The sequence below is a fragment of the Pyxicephalus adspersus genome, chromosome 2 (assembly GCF_032062135.1).
Source record: "Pyxicephalus adspersus chromosome 2, UCB_Pads_2.0, whole genome shotgun sequence".
Classification (NCBI taxonomy): domain Eukaryota; kingdom Metazoa; phylum Chordata; class Amphibia; order Anura; family Pyxicephalidae; genus Pyxicephalus; species Pyxicephalus adspersus.
Window position 1 is genome coordinate 23,858,141 of NC_092859.1, and position 23,383 is coordinate 23,881,523.

Genomic DNA, 23,383 nt, shown 5'->3' on the forward strand with positions numbered 1-23,383 from the left:
CTTTCTCTGTGCTAATATGCAGGTTTCATAGTAAAGTTTACAAAGCACTCTCTAGTAGTGTGCAGCTCTTATAGCACTCTCCATGGTCAAATAGCAATCACTAGTAAGGTGCAGCCTTTGTAGAACTTTCCTGTAATGTGCAGCTCTAGTAGTAAAATTCAGTAATGTTCAGCTCTCATAGCACTCTCTAGTAATATGGACCACTCATAGAACTAATGTGCATTCCCCATTGCAATCTGCAGCCATGTTCACCCCACATAGAACTCGCCAATAATGTGCAGGTCTAATAGCACTCTAGGATCATGCAGTTCTAATAGCACTCCCCATTAATGATCAACCCTTATACCACTCTCCATTAATGTTTAGCTCTCTCCAGTAATGTGCAGCTTATACAGCTATCTTCATTGATGTTCAAACTCTCATGACACTCCGCAGTAGTGTGCAGACTTTGTAGCACTCAGTCATCATAGCACTCTCTATAAATGTACAGCTCTTTTCAGTCAGGTCCCCATAACACTCTCCAGGAGTGTCCTGCCATTGTAGTGCCATCTATTAATGTTCAGTTCGCATAAAACTCTCCAGTACTATGCAGCTCTATTACATGCTCCAGTCATGCTCATCCCTTATAGCATGCTCCAGGAATGTGCAGGTATTGTAGCACTCTCCAATAATGTACAGCTCTCGCATCACTCTCTAGGAATTTGCAGCCAATATAACACTTTACTGTAATGTGAAAATCTCATAGCACTCTCCAGGAATGTGTAGCTCTTACAACATTCTCCAGTAATGTTCAGCCCTCTTAGCACTCTCCAGGAATTTGTAGCACTTATAACACTCTCCAGGAATGCGTACCTCTCATAGCACTCCCCTGAGATATAAAGCTGTATTGTGCAGTTTTAGCAGTCCTCTCCCATAGTGTACAGTTATCTCTCTTTTTTTAATTCCTCATATATTCATACACATAAACCCATAATCCTTTTTCTCCTACATTTCAGCAAACAGACAGATGTTCTGTAATACTGTATTACATGGCCAGGTCTGCAGGGAGGATATAAAATTTGGTAACACAGCTTGGTTACTCAGCAGTAATACACGGTGACATCACCACTAGTTATGGTGACTGATGAGACTCACCTCTGGCACTGATAGGGTTACATGTTTTCCCAGGGACATGCTCCTGCCCAATGAGTCATGGAGAAATAATTAGGCAGAAATTTAGAGGGGAAATGATGGGACGCGCAGATCGACCCCATATTAGTCAGGCAATTGTTCTGTATTATCCCAGAACATCCTCTGACCCCTGCTTGCTGCAATCAGGAGACAATTAGATTTAACTAGCGATGATCTCATTAAATTATGTTTATTATACAGCCGACGCTTTGATTTAAAGCCTTTCAGACATCAGAAATTCCAGCACAATGGTACAAAGCAATCACATTCAACGTCATCTTCATGGATGATTTGTTGTTTGGCCCATGGTTCTACACCTATCAGGGGAAGCAGCATGGAGAACCAAAATCGTACTTCGAGTTTTGTCATAAAGGAATCTTATATTGCAAAAAGAATGTTTGCAGTATGCATTACACTTTTTATTTCTTTGTTGGGTTAATTGGTAATAGTCGTAGGTGTGTTCATTAAAGTGGAACTTACCCACTACCCTAAACAGCAAATTGGCCTTCATGAGTTTTTTGCCCTAATTTGCAAGCATAAATAACATATTTAAAAATTCTGCCCATACCTGGAAAATGTTGAGCAGAGCTGAGCCTGGGAAATTGGATGAAGGTGTGGCTAAATAGGAATGGGTGTAGTAAAATACATATATATATTAACACATGATTTTTCAGAATAAATCAACTTGATATATTCCATTTAAACTTTATTTGTACATATTACACTGTACGCCTAATAGGGGTTGCAAATGGCAGACTTATACAATGACACAGGAAGAGGAGAGTACCTAACCCTAAAGCAGCTACAGTTTAAGAAATGAGGGGAATGGGGGAACACTATATTCTTTACCTCTCCTGTGCCAGCATGTTGCAGAGAAGAACTGTTGCTTTATGTGTGGAATAGTAGTCTCTCTGCAGAGATGGAACATACCACCTGCTGCATGAGATCCATAGATCTGCAATCAGCAAAGCTGATGCACCCTTGTGATTTAGGAAAGCAAATTTCCAACAATTTTGAAAAAGAAAACATTACTAATTGGAGAAATTTGATTTCAACTTTAATTTGATCTGTTTGAGTGTCAAACCTCTTTAAAGAGACCACTGATTTCACAGAGAGGAGCAAGGGCCTTTCCTAATATAATCCCCATTTCCTTTTTCTTTCTTTCTTTTTTTCTTTCTTCTCCTCTTTCTTTCTTTCTTTCTTTCTCTTCCCCTTTCTTCTTGATTGTTTCTCTATATCACTCCGATATTGTTTCTCTTTCACTCCTTTCCCTCTCTTTTCTTTCTTTCTCTTTTCCCCTCTTTCTTTCGTTTCTCCCTGATTGTTGCTCTCTCTTTTTTTTCCCTGCTTCTTTCTTTTCTTCTTCTTCTTTCCTTCTTTCTCCCTGATTTTTTCTCTCTCTCATTCACCCTCCCTCCCTATCTCTCTAGGGGCATCATTAATTATCTATAAAAAAAGATGATGCCTGGAATCTGGGCACCAGAAAGACCGAGAAACACTTTTAATTAATAAACTTTTAATAATAAAAGATGCCTACGGACTGCACGAAGATCAGTCCCATCTGTCTGCACCATAGGAGCTTACACTTTAATCATAGAATCAAATTTGTGTATTATAATTATAGTTCTGACATATGCCATAGGGCTGTACAGAAGACATTCAGTGGGTCACATCAGCCTCTGCACTAAAGGAGCTTACACTGTAATGTCTCAATCCAATCACATAATATAATTTTACAATTATTTAGCTCTGACATATTCCATAGTGTTGTACAGAGAATACTGAGCCAGTCACAAAATTATTTGCATAGGAGGAGCTTACACTTTAATGTCTCCCTACAGTCACTTATTACTATCATTATCAAAATGCATTTATATATCTCTGACATATATCGTGGTGCTATACATAGGACAATAAGCCAGGCCTATCAGTCTTTGCACCAAAGGAGCTTACACTCCAATGCCTCCCTTATACAGTAACACACAATTATCATTAAATATTTGTATTTCTATATCCCTGAGATTAGATCACAAAGCCAAGCATGGTAACCCCATTACTCCTCTAATCGATATGTTTTAGGGCCATTTCATGCTGATGTGGAGGCTATAAAATGCATTTTATGAGTCGCTGTAGTGTGAACATTCTCACGTGTGCTCATGTGTAATATTCTGCATTTCTTGCACATTGTAAACACATTATGTCCATGTGTTCTATATTACCGGAGTTACAGCATTCTTACAGCAATGTTTTTACCATGGGGGAACCCTTGAAATAATTTTCAGGACTTGGGGAACCACTTCTAAAATTATTATATACACATCTCACAGTATATTCGTATGGTGGTCAGTAGGAGGAATGTCTCATTACTGGCCAGTGGGATGGGAACCTTTGAAGGGACCCTGGTTGAGAAACACCGCTGTAAATATGTTAGTGATATATAAAAGCTGATATTTGTGTTTTTCAACATTTATTACAAATTGTATTGGATTATTGGAGATCACCAAATGCACCAAGCATCCAGCTGCAATACAATGCAGTGAATGGGATCCATGTATGTGATTGGTCTGGATCTGATGGCCCCTTGTACTCGGATTTGTCAAACCTTGGGGGGTCCTTGGGACTGTATTGGAATTTGAGGGGTGATGATCCAGCAGCAAAGCGTCCCTGGAAATGTTTGGCTGATTTCTCATCCGTCTGGAGAGGGAGGCTGGGTGACACTGCATGTCATGAATCCGGGGTCACCATTAAACTGCCAGCAATAATGGAGCCACCAGCCATCCAATAAATGGGCTCATCAGTGGCGGCAATAAACAAGTCGGGAATGGGAAAGGGCGGCCAGGCGTGAACATTGTGCAGCCATCATGCAGCCTGGTTCTAGCTGGGAACATTTCATATATCGGATCCTGATGTACATTGTATTTGATCATTCTAATTTAAAAATGTTCACAAAAAAGGTAATAAAGACAAGGGAAATTCAATTGAAAAAAAATGTTGATCCTGCCATAAGGGTTCAGGCACCTCTTGTTACAGGGTGACACTTGTCTATAAATTGTGCTCTTGCCTTGTCACCCAGTCACTTGTTGTCACCATCAGTAAACCAGCCTTACGTCGTGCAGCCATAGTTCAGGGTTCATAGTAATAGGAAGTGCTTGCAAGGATGCTGCAAGAGATCGGCATCGCTTCATCCCACTGCAGATCCAAATCTGGCCTAAATGTTTTAGCAGCTTAGCAGTCCATGGACTGGTTTTATTTTAGATTATTATTAATAAATATTATTATTAATTATTATTTTTATTAAAAGTAAAAATTATATATATTAATATTAAAAATTATTACTATTATTAAACAAGATTTATATAGCGCTAGCATATTAGGCAGCGTTGTACATGACTTTCCACATGACCTCTGCACCCCAAAAATGCAATAGTTTTGGCTGTAGGTGCACTATGGTATATTAGGACCTCTGAGGGGTTGCATCGCGTTCAGTTTATTAATCCTCCCACTGATGTGTCGCCGTCCCAGATTTATACACGGCGCAGGCTGATGTTTTGTCTGCCATGTAGTCAGGAGAATTCTCCGGGGACACTCATTATTTTCCTGAATAACAGACGCCTCAGCTCCCCTCCATCTTCCATCTGTGGTCCTGCATGGTGATGATGATGGTGCGGCCTGTCACAGTTACCATGGAGACGGAGCCTGCGGCGCCCTTCTCTTCTCACCCCTCCAGGGACAACAAATCTTTTTAGAGGAGAAAAATATGACAGTGGGGAGAATCCTTACCGGCCTGGGGCTACATCTTCACCCATTTCTATGACTATATATATTGAGAGCGGAAATTTCCAGAAAATCTTATGAAAATCCAAAGCTGACCATTGTCTGAGATTACTATATTGTCTGGGCTGGTGACACCCTAACAAACATTGGATTTATTCCAGGGGTGCAGACTGCGCTGCCTGATACACAGACTGCCACTAGGGGGCGAACATGAACATCTATAGATCAATGTTCCCAATATGTAAAAAACTCACAATGCAGACCATATCATTTTCCCAACAATAACCCAAATGTGACTTTGTGGAAATGTCCTCTATTTTTCCTGTAATGTGACTTCTGCTTTTACTTCCTGTTTTCTAACCACAAACCGCTTATTGATTGAAGTGTGTACACCCACAATGAACTTCTTGTATTTCATTGGGTTGGGTCTGGGAATTATAGAATTGGAAGGGTTTTTATGAGATAAATGCAATAAAGTCCTGTAGATCCTGATACAGGAGATAGTCAGAGACTGCAGGAGATAGTCAGAGACTGCAGACATTCCACAGGAGATGGTCAGAGATTGTGGACAGACTACAAGAGATGGTCAGAGACTTCTATATATCAAAAGAGATATTTCCTCTGACTTTGTGACTGTAAGTTACAATGTTGCAGCATGGGGGAGGGTTCAGGAGACTGAGGAAATGCTTCTCCTGCCTGCAGCAGACTGATGACATCATCTCAGGCAAAGTGACTGCTGGTATTTTTAATGATGTGATGATATTGTGATGTGTCAGACTCACAAAGAAATGGCGGTTGGTTTTATTGAGCTAACTTTTTTTCTTCCCTGTGGGGTTCTCCTGTAGAATCTGGCTCAGGATTAGTCAGTTTTGTCACAGTTCTGACCTATTAAACATAAACTCAATTTGTCATTTCCCATCTGCAATTGTCCGCTGTGACCGGTGACATGGCCGGCAGCTTGTGTTTGAATATTCTCAGAGGAGGCAGACAGAGATCTTTTTGTTCGTGGCTGTGCGCCGTACGCCATCATCACAATAAATGACAGGGACGGGGACAAAGGAGTGCAGTGTCCTTCGCCAATCCCATCTGTGGTCCCTCCCGGGCCGGTCAGTGCTGGAGGGTGGAAGGGAGAGATAAAAACCCTGCACTGTATCAGACTCAGTGTGTTGGGTCAATGACCTGGGAAAAGCCACAGTCACACTGGGGCGCCCCCTGTGGTCAAATACAGAACAGCAGGGGAGATAGATGTAGTTCTTTGGAAGAGACTGCAGTGCTGAACTATCATGGCTGCTCTGCCTTCTTTCCCATAATCCTCTCTTTCTAGAGCCATGGAACTAGGCCACTCTTATGTAGGTACTGTATCTTAATTCTGATTCTACAAACAAATGGCATTTTTTTGGCCATCACTAGGCAATGTGAAGACATAGTGACAATGCTTTTGCCAGGCTGGTGTTCCACATACTGACTTCCACTGCTACATTCATGGGCTCCCTATTTGTAAAGCCAACTTTATATCTTTTCTGCCTATCTTTCTCTGCATGCACAACAAGAAAGCCATCTGCAAGCCTGATAAAGCTTTCAGCTGGTGTGGTCCTCCTCTATATGAAGACAGATCTGATCCGGTGATTTTCTAAGATATGCCAATCACCCCCCGCCATGCCTGGCAGCTTCATCAGTGTGGGTTTCATCCGGTGGTCAGGTGACTTCCTCCATGGCGGGGGAATGTTTGGCATAGCTAGAGGTCAGCGTGGCTCTGGGTAGAGTGAATCTCATTATGGTGATCTTGGATGGGATTTGCAGTTTAGGTGGAAGGCTCAGTTGGGCTCTTCTGTTTCTTTAATCTCATTAGGTCTAAGACGAGGTGATTGCCCTTGGCCGATAGACACTCTTCCTAGAGGGCTGCGAAAGCGGGTCTGGGCTCCAAATCCCTGGGCATCGGTGTTACCCAGTAGTTGGGGGGGGGGGGGGGGGGAGAGGGGGGGGGGGGGGGAGGGGGGGGGGTATTTCCTGAACCCAGAGGACCAGACTAGCAGGATCTTGCTTGGACTTTGTACAAATGTGCCTGGGCATTGGCTTTATTCTGCAGGACAATCATGTGACCACACAGCACCGGATCCGAGAGCAAGGAATGATGGGAAATAATGCAAGTCTGCGGCCTTTTTTTAAGCATGTATCCTTGAGCTCTATTCTAGTGACTTTGCCTGCGCTGAAATTATGTCATCAGTCTGCTGCACGCAGAAGCAAGCATTTCCTCAGTTTCCTCTCCTCCAGTAAATAAAATTGTAACTTTGTAGCAAATCACAAGGTGAGAGGCTCAGAAATTGCACAGACACCAGGCTCCTCTCCTGTAACTGCTTACAATGATTTCATTGCACATGTGCATTAGAAGCTGCAGCAAGTCAGATAGAGATGGCTTTATTTTTTTCACCTTCCTGGCTGGTCAGATCTTCCTAGGATCACAGGATCACATGTGGGTGGTAACCCAAGTTCTTGTTCTCAGGAGAACCCTTGTTCTCAGGAAACTATGTGCAGCACCCTGCTGAATCCTCCTACCAACTATTAGTTAATAATATTGTTATTATTGTAATATATAAAAATAATACAATCTATTTATTAGTATTTCTACTAGATGAAAATCTAAAGAAAAACTAATTAAATATTATTTTTATGATAATAAAAAACTGCATCATCATTTGTCTTCAATCTCACCGTAGAACAGAAGTCGGTTACTGTTCCTTTAAATCTATCGCCGCACACCTGTGGGCGGGGCGTCGGTGTAATCTTCTCTCTCATTGGTCAGTTTGTCCTCCTCAGGCCGCCCGCTCCGTCCTCTCTGTGATCTTCTTTCACCTTCTAGCTCTTCATTGTGCGGACGGTACCATCCGCCAGGCGGCAAGGCGCAGAGGCAGACTCGGTTTGTGGGGGTTCTGGTGGCTTCAGCTTTGGGTACGGCGTGGGTTTCAGTGTCGAAGAGTGTGTTGGGGATAGTGAGAAGACGTCCTCTTTCGGGGAGGTGAACAGTCTCCCCCTTTGTGTCTCAGGATTGGTACACTCCGAAGGGGGCGGAGCCGGCCCCTGGATACTTTGTAGCAGAGAGGAGGAGAACGGAGTGCGGCTGGGCGGATCTCCCGGGATGCGGCTCGGAGGTGAGAGCCTTATTTTATGTGTATAATGTGGCCCCTGAGTGCAGCTCACTGGGGGCCCCTCAATATCACCGAGGAAACCCTTGTCCACTTTGTGGCCCCTGAACCTCCCCCCCCTAGCATGGTCGGGCTCATGCACCTCGTCCTTCCAGTGGCCCCTGAACAGAGTCACCTAGGGGCCCCTCTCTGGAGAGCCTCAGGTTGGCCTGTACATAACACTTACCTGTCTCTAGGGCCCCTGAGAAGGTTCCGCTTTGCCTGATGCTTTATGAACCCTTTCCCTCCTCTTCCGCTGGAACTTTTACACCACCTCATGCTGTCCCTGTGGCCCCAGAGCAGACTAGTCTTGGGCCCTTCAGTTGAGAAATGCCTCATTAACCCTTTCCTTATCTGTCCTGGGGGCCCCTCTGTGATCCTTGGCTGTCAATGTAAAAATCACACATTAACCCCTCACTGCCACATTCCATCACATACCCTATGGGGTTGCTTTATGAACCCCTATGGATCTCTCCCATCCTGCCCTGTCTTTCCTCCTGTGGCACCCCTGAAGTTCCTCTGGTTACAGCCCCCCTAGGTTCCTCTTTCCCCTGCATGATTTTTGTGTAATTGTTTCTATTCCCCCATCCTATAATGACCCCACCGTTTTACCTGTGCTTCCTGTCTGCCCTTGCTGGGTGAATATTGTCATCTGCAGCACCAGGATTGTGCAGCAGTGATGCAGTCAGATCCTGATGTTCTGCAGAGGCCAGCAGCCTGGCACTGCCAGGGTTATTGCCATTCCTAAGGTCTCCAAGGGAGCTGTGTGATGGAATCTAAACCCCTTTATTGTTTTTGTATCATAATCATGCCCGCCTGCTGTCTTATCTTGGTGACCTTGGTATGGAAATCTCGGCATTGCCAGTCTGGAGCCCACTGGCTGCAGAGAAGCTACAAGTCCCAGATACACTTGAGAAGGTCTGCTGGGAATTGTTGTTCCTCTGCATCAAAAGGGACCTTGGATGTCGTGCTTGGGCTATATCTTACCATCTCTCTGCTGCTTGTGTAACTACAAGTCTCAGCAGGCTGGTACCTGCCATTCTGCACATCTGTCATCACCTGGTGTCTGTTAGATTGTCAGCTCTGTGATCCCACGGCACCTGTCAGCTCTGCTGTCTGTTTGTTAGATTGTCAGCTCTGGTGCACATTCTGCATTGCACAGTGCTTTATTTTGGGCTGCATGCTGTAAATTGATCTGCTGGTCTGATTGTTGATGATAGTAGCAGGTGACGCTGAAGTGCTGAAGCCGTGTCTCCTCCTTGGTCTGTGGATTTTGCTCTGTATCAATAATAATAATATTAATAATAATTATTGTATTGCTCATACTCCCTCCCTCCGCCATACATTGATTATTTTTCTGCATGTATCCTCAACCATGCGTACCATTTCTAATACTGGAGCCTAGTCTTCTGTTAAAGTTACTTTGATGTTAAGTTGATCCTGAACACTCTTTAATATCTTATACAAGATGTACCCTCTATGAATTTGCTATCCAGGTCCCTTGACAGTGCTGTTTTTTTGGGTGCAGGGGACTTCTGACCTGGGGCCACAGTTGTGCCCCCTGCCAGCTGGTCCTCCCATATTGAAGTCATCGCCTGAAACTTCTTTTCTAAATCCTGAGAGGACTTTGCAGCTGGACAGCCCATTAGAAGTGTCTGTGTTGTGCAGGTAGTGATATGGATACCCAAAGAGGGACCCTACTGGAAGAACGGAGGTGGGTGTAATGGATACCCAAAGAGGGACCCTACTGGAAGAACGGAGGTGGGTGTAATGGATACCCAAAGAGGGACCCCAAATTTAGTAGGAGAATAAAGAAGGTCCAGGACTGGAGTATCTTTTGAATGTGGATTGAGGTGAGTAAAAGGGCCTTATTTGTATACCATCGATAAGTTGGCGGGGGGTCCTGTTCCTTATTCCAAAATCTGCTTTACAATATAATACCACTGCTATATGGGTCAATCTTTGCCCAATCACAGGGGTCATTGGACTACCAGGCCGATGCTGGATCTAAAGGAGAATGCAAGGTGTATGGACAGCGTGAGATTACTCCACTCCGAGATATAAGAAACCTTTCAGTGTGTTAATCCTCCAGCATATGCCAAAATCTGAATCCTTTTTTTTGGGTAAGATGCTCCTTTAATATTGCAGTGGGGTGCAGCTTGAATACCTTGTGGTGTTTACTGCTTGTATTCTTACACTTCCCTTTGCCTGTTGTGAGTCACACATGCATCTATCATTTCCCGTTATTTATTTTCTGGTAGTTCCCATTCCCTCTGGGTTGCCCACTTGGTCACAGCCACTCCCCGTCTAGCCTCATGAGCTAACACTCGTCTTGTTATTACTTCAGCTCATGGCCTGGCAGATGTAACATTACAGCACTCCACTCCCAGCATTGATTTCTAAATGTTTTTACTTATTTATTATTCATGTGTTTTTGGATCCGGCGAACATGCTCCGCCTGTCCCCTGATAGCATAACAGGAGACTGATGCAAGATCAGGAAAATGAGAAGAGAAAATTAGCCTTATAAGGGTCACATGACACGAGGGGGAACATGTGTAGGAATTCCAGATCCAAACCGGTTAAAGAAGCCCTGCAACTCTGATGATATAACAAGCCATTCCCTGCTCTTGGTGCTTAGAGACAACAACTTTCAGGGTGTCAGGACTTTAATAATTGGTGATCTGGGAGCAACTTACACAATAATTTTCATAGTAAATCTCCAGTATGATTGGATGAAAGCTGTTCTTTATCCAGTGACAATGTTGCAGCTGCGTATTAGTAAAGTAGGAAAGAATTTAAACCTTTAGTGGTGTTTTATCGTTTATCTTTCTAACTAAGAAAGGATCTTCTCTTACTTCTTGTTATGTCTATGAGACAGGAAGTGAGGGCAAACTTCCCGAATGGGTCAGAGACTGCAAAAAGCAAAAAGTTTATCCAAGGATACACATTTGTGTGTTTTTGGCCAACAAGTCGTAATATTTCAGATTCAGCCCTGGCCTTACCAGGGTTTGCGATAGGAGTTTGCCTGGGTTGCTGTTTTTGCCTTTCCCCAGCCATCCAAGGTGGCACGTTGCCCTGAAGCTGCAGATTCCTGCTGTCACGCGGCTATTTTTAACCCTGGAGAGCCTTGGCCAGAGCTCAGCCCTGTACTGAGCGCTGTTTGTGAAGCGTTCCGTTTACTTTTCACGCTGGAACGACAAACCAATTTGTCTTTTATGAGGGACCAAAATAACCTTTTGTACTGCACAAAAAAGAAAGAGGAATAATAGATGGGCCTTACCTGGCCCTGCCTGCACACCTGTGCGAACCCAGCGTGAATGGAGAGTGGAACACTATTTCTATTGCATTGACTATCTCTTAGTAGCTTGAAATGAACCCTTTGTTAATATGTCTTCTAGGTTACTGTAATGCTAACGATGCAATAGCCAATTACGGGTTAATGTAAAGCCATGGTCCATTGCAATCCTTTCTGCCTCCTGTCCTCAGTGTCGCCATGCAGGCCTGGCACCCTAACAAGCTTCATGTCTGCTCTGTCACCCTTTTTTTTTTTCTTTACATCTCATTTTGCATTGCAGGAGCTGAATCTCTGAACTGCAAACTGCTTAGATGTGGCTGGACTAAATTAAAGTAATGAACATGCAGCTGACAGAAGCACTTTTGCTTGTGTTTATTACCATGTGTTTATAGGAGTTGCAATTTATTTTATATGGATGCATTCCTGGCAGATTGCAATACACATGCTTTGGTCTGTAGGGGAACATTGTAGGTTAAAGGTAAAACTCAATGCAGAGCGCTGTGACACATGTGAAAGCATGCACATGGCCGTCAAAGGGCCCTTAAAGGAGAATGTGCTGTGAGATCTGTGAGCAGTGATGACAGGAGTGCTAATTTTACATTTCACTTAGTATTCTCAATTCAGAGTACTGAAGTTGTTAGGTTTAGGTCCTATCACACTTTAGTGAAATGTTTGGGGAGTTACTTGGTAATAGTGTACCCACACAGGGCAGATGGGTCCCAGATTTAGGATCTCTAGCTGGGTCCTGGAGGAAAATGAAATGTTTATCCAATATTTTACTTGTCAGACTCTCCAGCTGATCTGTAGAGTGTCCACCATCCCTAGAGCATTTCTTAGAGTAAGAATGTGGAATTTCACAGTGGTCATTGAAGCCCTTGCCGAGCTCCTGAGATCTATTTGTGTGTGTTTGTTCTGCAAAAGCTTTATGTGGTTTTCTGGCTGAATTACCGGCTGCTGCAGTTGGACATTATGCGCCGTGTGACTTTCTGCAGGTTGGAACAAAGTGGTGAGGCCTGAGTGGCAGATGTTTTCATGGTTGTGTATGTAAAGGTAGAAGTAGGATTTCTCAATGCTTGGGTGTTCAATGTTTGTTTGTCCCACACAGTCCTATAGAGGACCTTTCAGTCCCTTTATTACCCTGTCACAATATACAGCAACAGGTATCGTTATCTAGAAATTCTCCACCATCAAAAAAAGCTATTTTTGAGCCTAATCCAGTGATTTTTTTTTATTTTGCCTAATCTGAAATGATGTTCTCAGTCAGCTGCAGGCAGGAAAAACCTTTCCTCACTCTCCTCTCCACCAGTGATTAGACATTGTTACTTTGTAGCCAGTCACAAGGCGAGAGACTGCAGCAGGGACTGATTCAGAGAAAGAATATAGCTAAGAACCACACAAGCACCGGATTTACACTACTGTGTCATCTCTGCACTGGCATCCCAGTGAATGATGACCCTGGATGTGGTCCTTCTATAGTAATCTCTGTGAGAGGTAATAAATACCTGGAAGTGTTACACTCACACATTACTTGAACATGAAGCAAATATGTGAGGACAGGTCTGCTATAAAGTGTACCTGTCCTAAGGTGCCAGAGTCTGTGGTCTCTGTTGTGGGTGACGCCTTGTGCAGAACGTGGAGCCGCAGCTTGTAAATAGGGGAAAATTTTAGTCTTGTTGGACTCCTCCATCCACCTTACTCACTCCCGGCTTTAAACCGGTGCCCACTGGCGGATAAAATGACAAGCTGACAAACCTCCTGGCACAACCACAATCGGAGAGAGAAATGAACACTGTGCTATTTTGGGCCGGCATAGGTCTGGTGTGATGGGGAGTGGCTCTCAAAGGGTGTAATTATCCAGTCAGTGTGCCACGGGATTGGTATGATTTTGGGCGAAGCTGTAATGAATCTTCCCCAGCTGGAGATATGGGAATGCTGGTGTGACACATGGTGTCCCCTGTATCTGTGATAGCGCAGTGACAGCTCTGTGTGTGTATGATGCTGGGAAACCTTATCTGACTGACCCCTGTGCTGCCACACTCAGCAGGCGGGGTGGTGCTGCATCCTTATCTGGGTCTGCAACTCACTCTGTTCCATTTACGCTGATGAGCATGTCCTGACAATGACACATTAAAGCAGAGCTCCAGGTAAAATACTGAATGCAGATTGTGTGTGTGTGTGTGTGTATATTTTATAATGTGTATTCCCTGCCAAAGGATTTGTATTTCTATTTTTATTCAGACCTGAAATCAACAAAGGGAAAGGACCTGATTTTTCCCCATTGCAGTTCAGTAACACTACAGAGGTCTTGTCCCTCCCCCAGCATGTGATTAGTCAGTGTAAGATGAAGCAGTAGACTGATGAGGTTATCTTTCTGTCATTTTACAATTCTCTACAGTCAGAATGCCCGTTGTTAGTACATTGTTATGCCTCTTGTAGTTGCTTCTTCCTTCCCCTATCTGGACTTTGCTGCACTGGGATTGTAAGAAGCTAATGAATCATATTTGGGTGCTTACAATGTTTTGTGTCTTTGTGTGCAATATATAATGATGTATTAATGAACACAGAGCTGCCTTCATTTCTGAAATGAATGCACTTTAATTTAATGAAACATTTGCATCTTCAACTTCTGTGATCAGACACACAAAGACTCTTGGAGATTGCAGCAGGTTTGTTGTAGGGCAAGATCCATTTTTATATAAAAGCAAACTTTGTGTCCCCACTGGGGAAATTCACCATCATAGTCCTGGTGGCCACTATCACCACAAAGATGAAATGTGAAAGAAAACCTAACATTACACTGGTGACACCAAAGGATTTCCTTTCAGCTGTGTCTTGAAGACTGTAAATAAGAGAAAATCTCCCTGGGGGGAAATAAAACCTTGCAGGGTATTTTACTCCTAAGTAGAAAGAAGCAATAAAATCAGAAAAGTATAAATATTTTGAGCATTTCCTTTTAGGATATTGGCAGTTTCAGCTTTTCAGCATATTTTTCTTTGAAGCAAAGCTGAAGTTCCAATTTTAAAATCTGCAGTCAGCCAGAGCTTTATAGCAGAGAGACAGGTGATGTCCCTTCTGCAAGAAAACATTCTTACCTGCCCAGACTGATTTCCTCTTCTGTCCATGGGAAATAAATCATCCCGGCCCAGCCAATCAAGATGACCAGGAATAAGAGATAAGAAGATGGTGGCGCCCTGTGAGAGAATGGGGCAAGAGTGTGCCAGGCAGATGGGGATATTATATTGCAGAAGGGACCTTTCCTGTCCCATCTACAATAAAGGACCTGTCTAATTGCTATTTTTTAATAAAAGGGTTCAGTTCTGCTTTAATGACAACATTCCTTCAGCTTGACTTCCGCTAAAACTTAATGCTACCTCCGACCCCATTTGGCATGTGTTTCCCATCACTTCCTGTCCTGATGACCAGGTGACTTCCTGTACTTGGTCATCAATTCAGGGAGGTCAGGAGCAGAATGAGCCCCACAGGTGGCTATTGTGAGTTCTGCCATTGTTGGTGTGGCCTGTGTCCTTTTTGAAATAGATGGACCAAAGATCAGGTCAGTGCAAGCTGCAGAGAACGTGGGAAAGTTAAACTGCCGAAGGGCATCTGATGAAGATATCCGCAATATTTACTTTGCCCTTTGTTTGTTATCTGGCCATTGTAAGTGTAAATTAGTTCTGCCATTAGCGGATCTGAATGACTTCTGGTGCCAGGTGCACAGGTGACTTTTCTACGTCCGTGATAAAGGGAACGCTGCATTCAGAAGATCATGTGGGAGAACCTCTAATTATCACTCATCACATTGAATAACCCTCTAATGATATTTTGCTTTTGACATTGCTCATTCACCTTCGGTACCTTTAAAGGATTGTACCTATAAAGCAGTGTTGTCATTGTCAAGGATGTGTTGTGTAGTCCAGGAATAAATTATGAATAATTGATTAGTAACAGCACAGGAAGATTGTTCTGATCTCCATGGATTTCCTGCTAAGTCTTCCATAAAGTATTTTGTCAGTTCTTTCTGTGATTTGTAGTTCCCATGCCAGGATTTCTGCACGCATTGTTCATTGTTTCTGAATATTCCCCCTACTCCCCTCTGTCAGGACTGACCGCCAGCCTTTCCCCAAGCACACACTGAGTCTCATTAATTCACTTGGAATCTGATTAAGCAGCGCCAAGAATGAAAAGATTCCGTAAATAATTTATTCTGTCTAAATGCAACTTTTTCCTCCTCTTTTTTTTCTGTCATTAAATTGCCTCCTTCAGCCGCTCCGCACTCCTGCCAGCCATCCGCAATTAACCCAGTTTTGCAGCCTCTCTCAGGAGCCGGGTATTTTTACCTTCTATGAAGCCTCACTGCCTGCATCATACTGTATGTGCTGCTCTGAAAGGGAACCAAATGTATTTGTGTCATGGTCACTGATAAAGTAAAGGAGAACTCCAGCCATGTGACTACTCGGCTCAAATACTCATACCCTATGCCATGTGATTTAATTTTGTTTCCCCAACTTATAACCAGAGCATGACACTACAATTTGCTGCTGCAGCTTCCAGTTTACTCTGCCTGCAACAAATAAGCATCGTGATGTTGTTGAGAAGCGCCTTGTGATCTTTTCCACCTTCTTTTGTTTTGTGCTTGAAACATGTTGGAGTTAAGTTGTGGAGAGTGGATTTGATTCGCTGATGGTGCAGAACCTCCATAAATAATATAAGGTACATGTGAGGTAGAGCAGTTATTTAAGTCCATTATTAGTGTTTAAATGTTTTGTGATGTGGGCATGCAGGAAGATAGTTTAAGTACACAGCACAGGTTATTATCCAGACCTGGCTTTAAAAGCCTCCTTAAGTTTGAGTTAAACTGTTGAATACTTGAATATAATTAATTTGAGGGAGCCTTTAGCTCCATCCAGTCCTGAGAGTTGCATAGCTCTGTTACAGCCTGTTAGCACATGAGCGCTGCATCTCATCTTCTCTCTTGTATAAGGAATGCACAAGGTTAAAACCAAGTCAAATCTATGTACTTGCACTGCCGCCCCTTCTTTATTCTGCTTGGAGTTTATCTTTAAGCACAAAACCAGACTTAAGATCCTTTCTTTAGAGCTCCACTATGAATGAGGCTGCACTCCGGCAGCCGTGGATTTAACTAACCCACATAAAGCTACATCAGTTTCTGACATTAGCTTGGTTCCAGGGTTTGCTGAATATTGTATCGGCTCGCTGACATTTTATGTTTGTTCCCCGAGATTTATAATCTTACAAATCTCTGCATGTGTTCCAAAGACAAGGTTTGGATGGCACTGAATGAAAGCTTTTAATCTATGAATAAATAATAAAACCGCATTGCGCTCCACGTTCCAGAACTTTGTATTCCTGTCTTAAAATATGACAGCCGGTGCTTTGTGCTTGTTTGAAGGCTTAAGCAGAGAGCGAGTACAGACTGTCTTCTCTGATTCCATATCGCAGAGTGACTGAAGATAAATGTTGGAGTCTTGTTAAGCCTGTGCCATCTCCAGAACCTTGTTTACTTGCAAGGAGTTCCCTCTATGGGTGCCATGGTCTTTGAGAGATCCCAACGTCCTCAGCTGAATTGTGTGCTGCAGGGATCTGTAGAACATGATGTTAAAGGTGTTGGAATGGTTACAGCAAACTGGCATTTGCCAAAAGGCTTTGGATGAGCATGCTAGTTAGAACTTAATGCCCACCAGTTTGTATGACTTCTGTTTTTGTGACACCTGTTGAGGAAGTAAGGTGGGTTAGGAAAGCACAGACCAGAATAAATGAATTAATATTATTACACAATATATAGTGCCAACATATTATGCTGCGCTGTACAAAGTCCATAGTCATGTCACTGTCTGTGACATGGGCTCACAATCTAATGTCCCTACCATAGTCATATGTCATTAATACTGTCTAAGGTCACTTTTGGGGAAAAGCCAATTAACCTAACTGCATGTTTTTGGAATGTGGGAGGAAACCCGCGCAAACACTGGAAGAACCTGCAAACTCCATGCAGATAGTGTCCTGGCTGAGATTTGAGCCAGAGTGCTAACCTCTGAGCCACTGTGCTGCCCATGTATTTCTTACATTCCTTGCTTTGTTAAAAAATGGAGCTGTATCCTTGTTGGAGAAATATTGCCTCACATCCTGTCTATGTGACCCTGGTACTAGAAATAATGGTTGCTGTTGTCGGCAGAGTTTCAGGTCACAGTAAAACTGTTACAGTGAAGAGATTTCCTGTCGCTTCCCGTTCCGTCCAGACCAAACTGTCCCACAAATGTATCTAGGGATCCCCAAAATTTCTGGGGAAAAATGCAGACCCTATGGTCTTTTTCATATTGATAACCTTGGTGCTGAGTTTGATTTCTAACGGCCAGGTCTGTAAAATACCAGCCAGGTGACAACCCAACGTTTGGGAAGAAAATGTCTGCCGGCACCAAGTTTAGTTGCAGCATTGTATCTCTCTAGTTGAGCTGTGTGCAGCATTTAACCCGTCATCTGTTAATCTTTTCTGTCTATTAATAGTCTCCCTCTTAGGCTTGTAATGGTTTCTCTCTTCCAGGCACACGGGTCACTCGGCCTGTCAGCTGTGTGCGGTGTAGGATATGAGCGTGGTCTCTGCGGGGTAATTGTGGGTTTGGCAGGGCCGTCAGCCTGACGGATAAATCTGAGGCAGCCCTCGCCCTGCGTTCAGGCAGTGACATGCCACGCTGGGAGACGTTCACTTTAAAACTGACATAAATGGTGAGAGCTAGACTAGGCAGACGCTCTGATGACACGGCTTCTCTGAGGTAATTGCATCCTGCGCCTGGCAGATCAACATGTCTTTATTTTCAAGAAGAAAAGCAAACTGTTAGGTACGGGTCCCCTGCGCCAAACAAAGCCATTCGCCCTTTTGGTGAGTAAAAGATGACACCACGTTTAGTAGACTTGAAATGTGACCAATTTGTTGTCTAAATAATGAGGGGGTGAAAAAAATGTGACATGTTTGGAATAATGCAATGGCCAAAGATCCCATGCATCTGGTTTTAGTCCTGCAATCAAACATTGCTGGTGTAGCTCTTATCTAAAGCCCATGGTGTATTCCTTTGCCAGGATTTTGCTTTGTTGTTGCCACGAAGCAGCAACTTAACAATCTCCTTCGTGTCCCCTCTTTCCCCGTAAATAAAAGGAGCTTCTGTGCCATCACCGCTGGTTGGGACAACTTTGCTGCTGCTGGTTGAAGATTTAGCCATGGCTGATCTTGATCTGAATGACTTCCATTGGTTAGTGGCCAAATCTTAAATGGAAACTATTTTATTGGATAGTAGCAGCTGCAGAGTGTTGCTTTCGTGACACGGGCCAAAGGTGGTGACACCTCTTCGCCCATAGTGATGGTTTATTTATTGATGGATAGTGATGGTTTATTCAAGCCCATAGCCTGGGCGTTCTGTTTGCTTTCTTTGAAGGTGTTTTGGTCATGTGTTTGTTAGAATGTACACCAAGGTTTTGTTCAACTTTATTCTTGTGTATTGTGTTTTAGCTTTTTCTTTTATTGTTGCTGTAAAACAGATCTCTGTGTCACAGTGACCTTGGTACACACCGGACTACTCCCCCATGCACACAGGTGCCCATATTGTTCCCAGCTCTTTAGAACATCTGACTCCAATTGTTAACCTGTTGATGGTGATTTCTGTGTATTTAAAAATATTTACCTTGTCATTATCACCTTTACTTAAAAGAATTATTTTGCAGGTTTGTGTGTCAGTGGGAGATGAGGCTCAGTGAATGAAGATCTGGGCCTGGTATCATGGAGTACAGCTAATCCTGGTGGCGATGTGAGTTACTGGTAATCTCACCTCATGTAGATACCACGTCACAGCAGCTGTGAGGTGCTGACACCAGGGGGATTACCATGTCGCACCTTCTTAGGATGGGTCTTAACCCCTTTTGCTGTCTCTCATCAATAAAGTAATAAAGAGCAGACTTACAACAATCTATTATGTATTAGGACACATTTTTTGTTTCAAAAATTGTTGCAGAATAAAGAAATTTAGCCGTTCTTAAATTATTTATATATATATATATATATATATATATATATATATATATATATATATAAAATTCAGCAGGCTTGACACTGCAAACTTTTAATGTATTCGTTGCTGTGCAAACTCCGCCTCATGCTTTGCTAGGAGTGCGAGGCTGTAGTGGATGGCTTGGCATCAAAAAATGATTAAAAAATAATGTGGAATGTTTGACAGGTTTATTTCCATAGCGGTCTTTGCAGGGGAAAAGTTGTCTTTTCTCCATTCAGAAATATTAAGTGTGACTCACTTGTGTTGATGAACCTGCAGCCAAAGTTCCTTTTGGGCTGGGCACATTGGTGTTACCAGCTGACCGAATGGAAATGTTTCGCTTGTGATTCTTCTGACAGACGTCTTCTGTGCGCTGAACCAGGATGCAAAAACTTATAATATGGATTTCTCTTGTTTTATTTTGGTAAGGTTCTGTGTGTTGGTTGTCTTGTCCTATGCTCACTCTTTATGTATCCCTGACCATTGCCGGCCCTCCTGTGCTGGTCAGCTATATCAGCCTATCATCCAGAAGGGTTTATTTCCATTTCTTCTGGACATAAAGTTGCTCCTGCTGTGATTCCTCTGTATTCTCAGGAGAGGGATGGACGCTGATACGACAATCCTACAATTCTTCTCAGGGAAGTGCAGCTAAATCCTTTGTAAGAAATTACTTAATTGTGAGAAACTAAAATCGAATTTGCTTTCAGGTTCTGCTTTTTGGTTAGACTTTGTTATTGCTGGAAAGGTTTCTTGTTGTAAGTTTAACACCAATATTTTTTGTTGTAATTTGTGACAAGCCATAAAAAGGAAGTGATTTGTTAACCACATGTTGCTTGTCTCACTGCCAGGGACCTCTGCACACATCTGCCCCACCTATCCCATTGCTCTCAATTCTTCTCCATCCTCTATCTAAGGCTATATGCAAACATTGGATTACAGTCATTCTAAACAAACCATCTTCAATGAGCAGCCAAGAATGACCGATCGACTTTTAATAAGCAACAGGATCATTCACAAAGCTCAGCTGATCAATGTCTGACTGCATATAGGGTCATTTCACTGACCTCCTGGCTATGTATGTGTGGTGGTGTGCACAAATATTCATTGTCTAGCAACATCTGTACACCCAGAGGATGACTGATAATACCAGAGAAACTCCGTCATGATAGATCGTTCATTGCAAGGGATCATTGTGGATTGTTATCATTTTGGCATTGCTAGGTGCTTTAACAAATGATTAACAACTTATCTGTAATTTGTTTATTTTGAATCACAATTATCCAGCTCCTCACCTGAAATACTCTGGAGGACTCCGCTGCTTCCACTTCTATCCATTTCTGATATATTCTGCACTGCTGTTATGCAAACGCCAATCTATACAGTACAGACTTCTTGTTTTGTGAAGAGAAAGTGTCTTTTCCTCCAGCTTCTCATTACTGGGCCTAAAGTTCTCTTCCTGCTTCCTGGTTGTCACAGTTTATATAACTCTGTCTTGCAGGGGGCCTGGGGCGCTCTGTCCTGGTTCTCAGCCTGGAATCCTTGCAGATGTGTGTCTGGGATCCAGGCCTGTCATGCCTCTCCTGCATAGTTTCACCATCCTGTCATATTGTGAGATCATAATATATAGACTTGTGTTGCTGAAGATTATTTTGCCCTGTAAAGGTGTCCTATTCTCTGCGCTGTTTCCGCATTACCTGAAATCAATTTTCTCTGATCTGTCTAGTCGTAACATGTCGTTTAGATCTGCTGCTGAAACATCGCACAACTCCGAGCTCTGCTTTGTGTCATCGAGACCTGCCTGCTGGAACTTGCAGTTCTATTGAAGAAATGCAGACAAACGTTTTTATTTTCTTCTGGTTATAATTGTTATTTTGTAGCCTAAGTAGAATCACAATGAAAAATGACTGATGTGCTAATTACTGTCTGGGGTGTGAAAACTATTCATTTTCTGTGTACTACTCTATGTGCTGTCCTTGCTTTTCTTTAAAGCAAGGAATACCATATTTTGTATCAATATACAAAGAAAACTAAGTCAGCAATGTTTGTTGCTGCACCAGAGGAGCTCACAATCTAATGTCCCACTGCAATCACACACCCACCAATATATTAATATTAAGCAGGATTTATATGGCGTCAACATATTACGTAGTGCTGTACATTAAATAGGGGTTGCAAAAGACAGACAGTGACACAGGAGGAGGAGAGGACCCTACCCTGAAGAGCTTACAATCTAGGAGACATTATTTATTTATATATATATATATATATTACACACACACACACACACACACACCTTAGGGATGTACAGAGAGCCAGTCACATCAAGCTTTTTTGTCCCATTGAAGCTGCCACACAAACATTGATCAGTTCTGCTGCTTCACCTTTCATTTGCCTGAACAATGTGTTGCTCATGGTGTCTGAAACACGAGACTGTCAGAACTCTATGAACCATACACTCAGTTTTGTCTTTGCAGCTCCTGTTTTACCACTCTCATCCTTTCAGCTAATACAAGCATCTTGAGCAGAATTGTGAATATTATTTGGTGTGCAGAACTAACCACATAAGTGCCTACTACCTTTTTTCTTTTTAAATGGCTTTTTATCTAAAGTTGGTCTGGAAGAATATACAATCTGGGATTTTTTGCCTATTATTCAGTTTCCTGGCTGCCTTCACTCGCTACAATTTACAGAGAAATTCCCCCGTATTGTTTTGCACACTGTATCCGGGAGAAACCTTGTTTATTTCTTTCTGTTGCTGTGAACTCTTTGTTTGTGGAAATGTCATTCCTGCTATAAACATAAACACCAGTTATGTATCTGTGAAGGTTCTCTTATGTAAGAAAGATTATTTAGTGATTTCAGTAAGTCTCCTCCGATTGTTTCATGCACAGAGCGTGCATTTCTAGAGCATCGGAGGACCACACAGATCTGTAAGGTGCCCCTTAAACACTTATGGATGAGTGTGCAGTTCTAACACTTTCCGGGTTTAAAGCAAGTCTCACAACAAAGCGTAAAATTGCCATATTGGTTAGGTTCAGTAGTATAAAATCCCTCATAAAGAAAAGGAACTGATTCCAGGGCAAAAAAAGTGTTCTTATTAAAGACCCTGGCATCTGCTTCAGTACCAAGGTAAGAGTGATGCCAACCTGGTGAGACCTCAGGATCTGAAATCTGGGTTGTCTTCCTTCAAGCGTTGTGTAATATTTGTGGATGAGATTTCCTTGGTTAAAGGTTTTGCATTGTAAAGCTACGATTCCATACAGCTGGATCGCCTGGATTCATGCAAACTTTCCAAACTTCCAAAACATTTTAAGGTTTGCCTCTGCCAGTTTTGCAATTCTGACACCCTGCTGGAAGCGCAGCCTGGTCCTGGGTCACTAAAGTCAGAAGATTTTTTTTCACACATTCTTCTACTTTACTTAAAAGTTAATAGCAGAGCACTGTGGAGAGAAGTATAAGGTGGTTAGAGTTGGGCTTTAAAGAGTCCCTGCTGTCTGAAAGGTGGCTTTTGTTTTTGTTTTTTTCTTTTAGCAGCACATCCTTTTAGAAATTAAGGGAGCAGCAGCACACTCGCAGGACCATCACTGTTTGGCATGCTGGCACATGTAGTTCCCCTCTTGTAAGATGTGCCATATCTGAGAATAGATTCTGATGTGATCTGCATGGGAACTGGCCAGCTTTGTTTGTTTGGGAGTTGAGCCCTGTTCCTCTGGTTGTGTTTACTTGCTCATCTCTCTGCAATGTGGAACTGCTAATTACCTCCAGGCCGAAGATGACCCGCCAACTGCATTGCCCACATGGCACTTGGATGAGCATTGACGTGGCAGTGTTGGTGTCGGCATATAGTCGGTTAACCCTCTGCACACTTCTGTACATGTGGAAGATCCATGGGAGTCTTGCATTCTGCTT

General features: G+C 42.9%; 1 protein-coding gene across 19 annotated transcripts in view; it reads left to right on the forward strand.

Moving 5' to 3' along the window:
- The first annotated feature begins 7,656 nt into the window (after window positions 1-7,656).
- MICAL3 (microtubule associated monooxygenase, calponin and LIM domain containing 3) overlaps window positions 7,657-23,383 on the forward strand; it is a 97,553-nt gene continuing 81,826 nt past the window's right edge. For all 19 annotated transcript variants that reach the window (XM_072400008.1, XM_072399994.1, XM_072399990.1 and 16 more), the window contains exon 1: window positions 7,657-8,090. The gene's annotated coding sequence lies outside the window, so the exon portion shown is untranslated. The remainder of the gene's footprint in view (window positions 8,091-23,383) is intronic.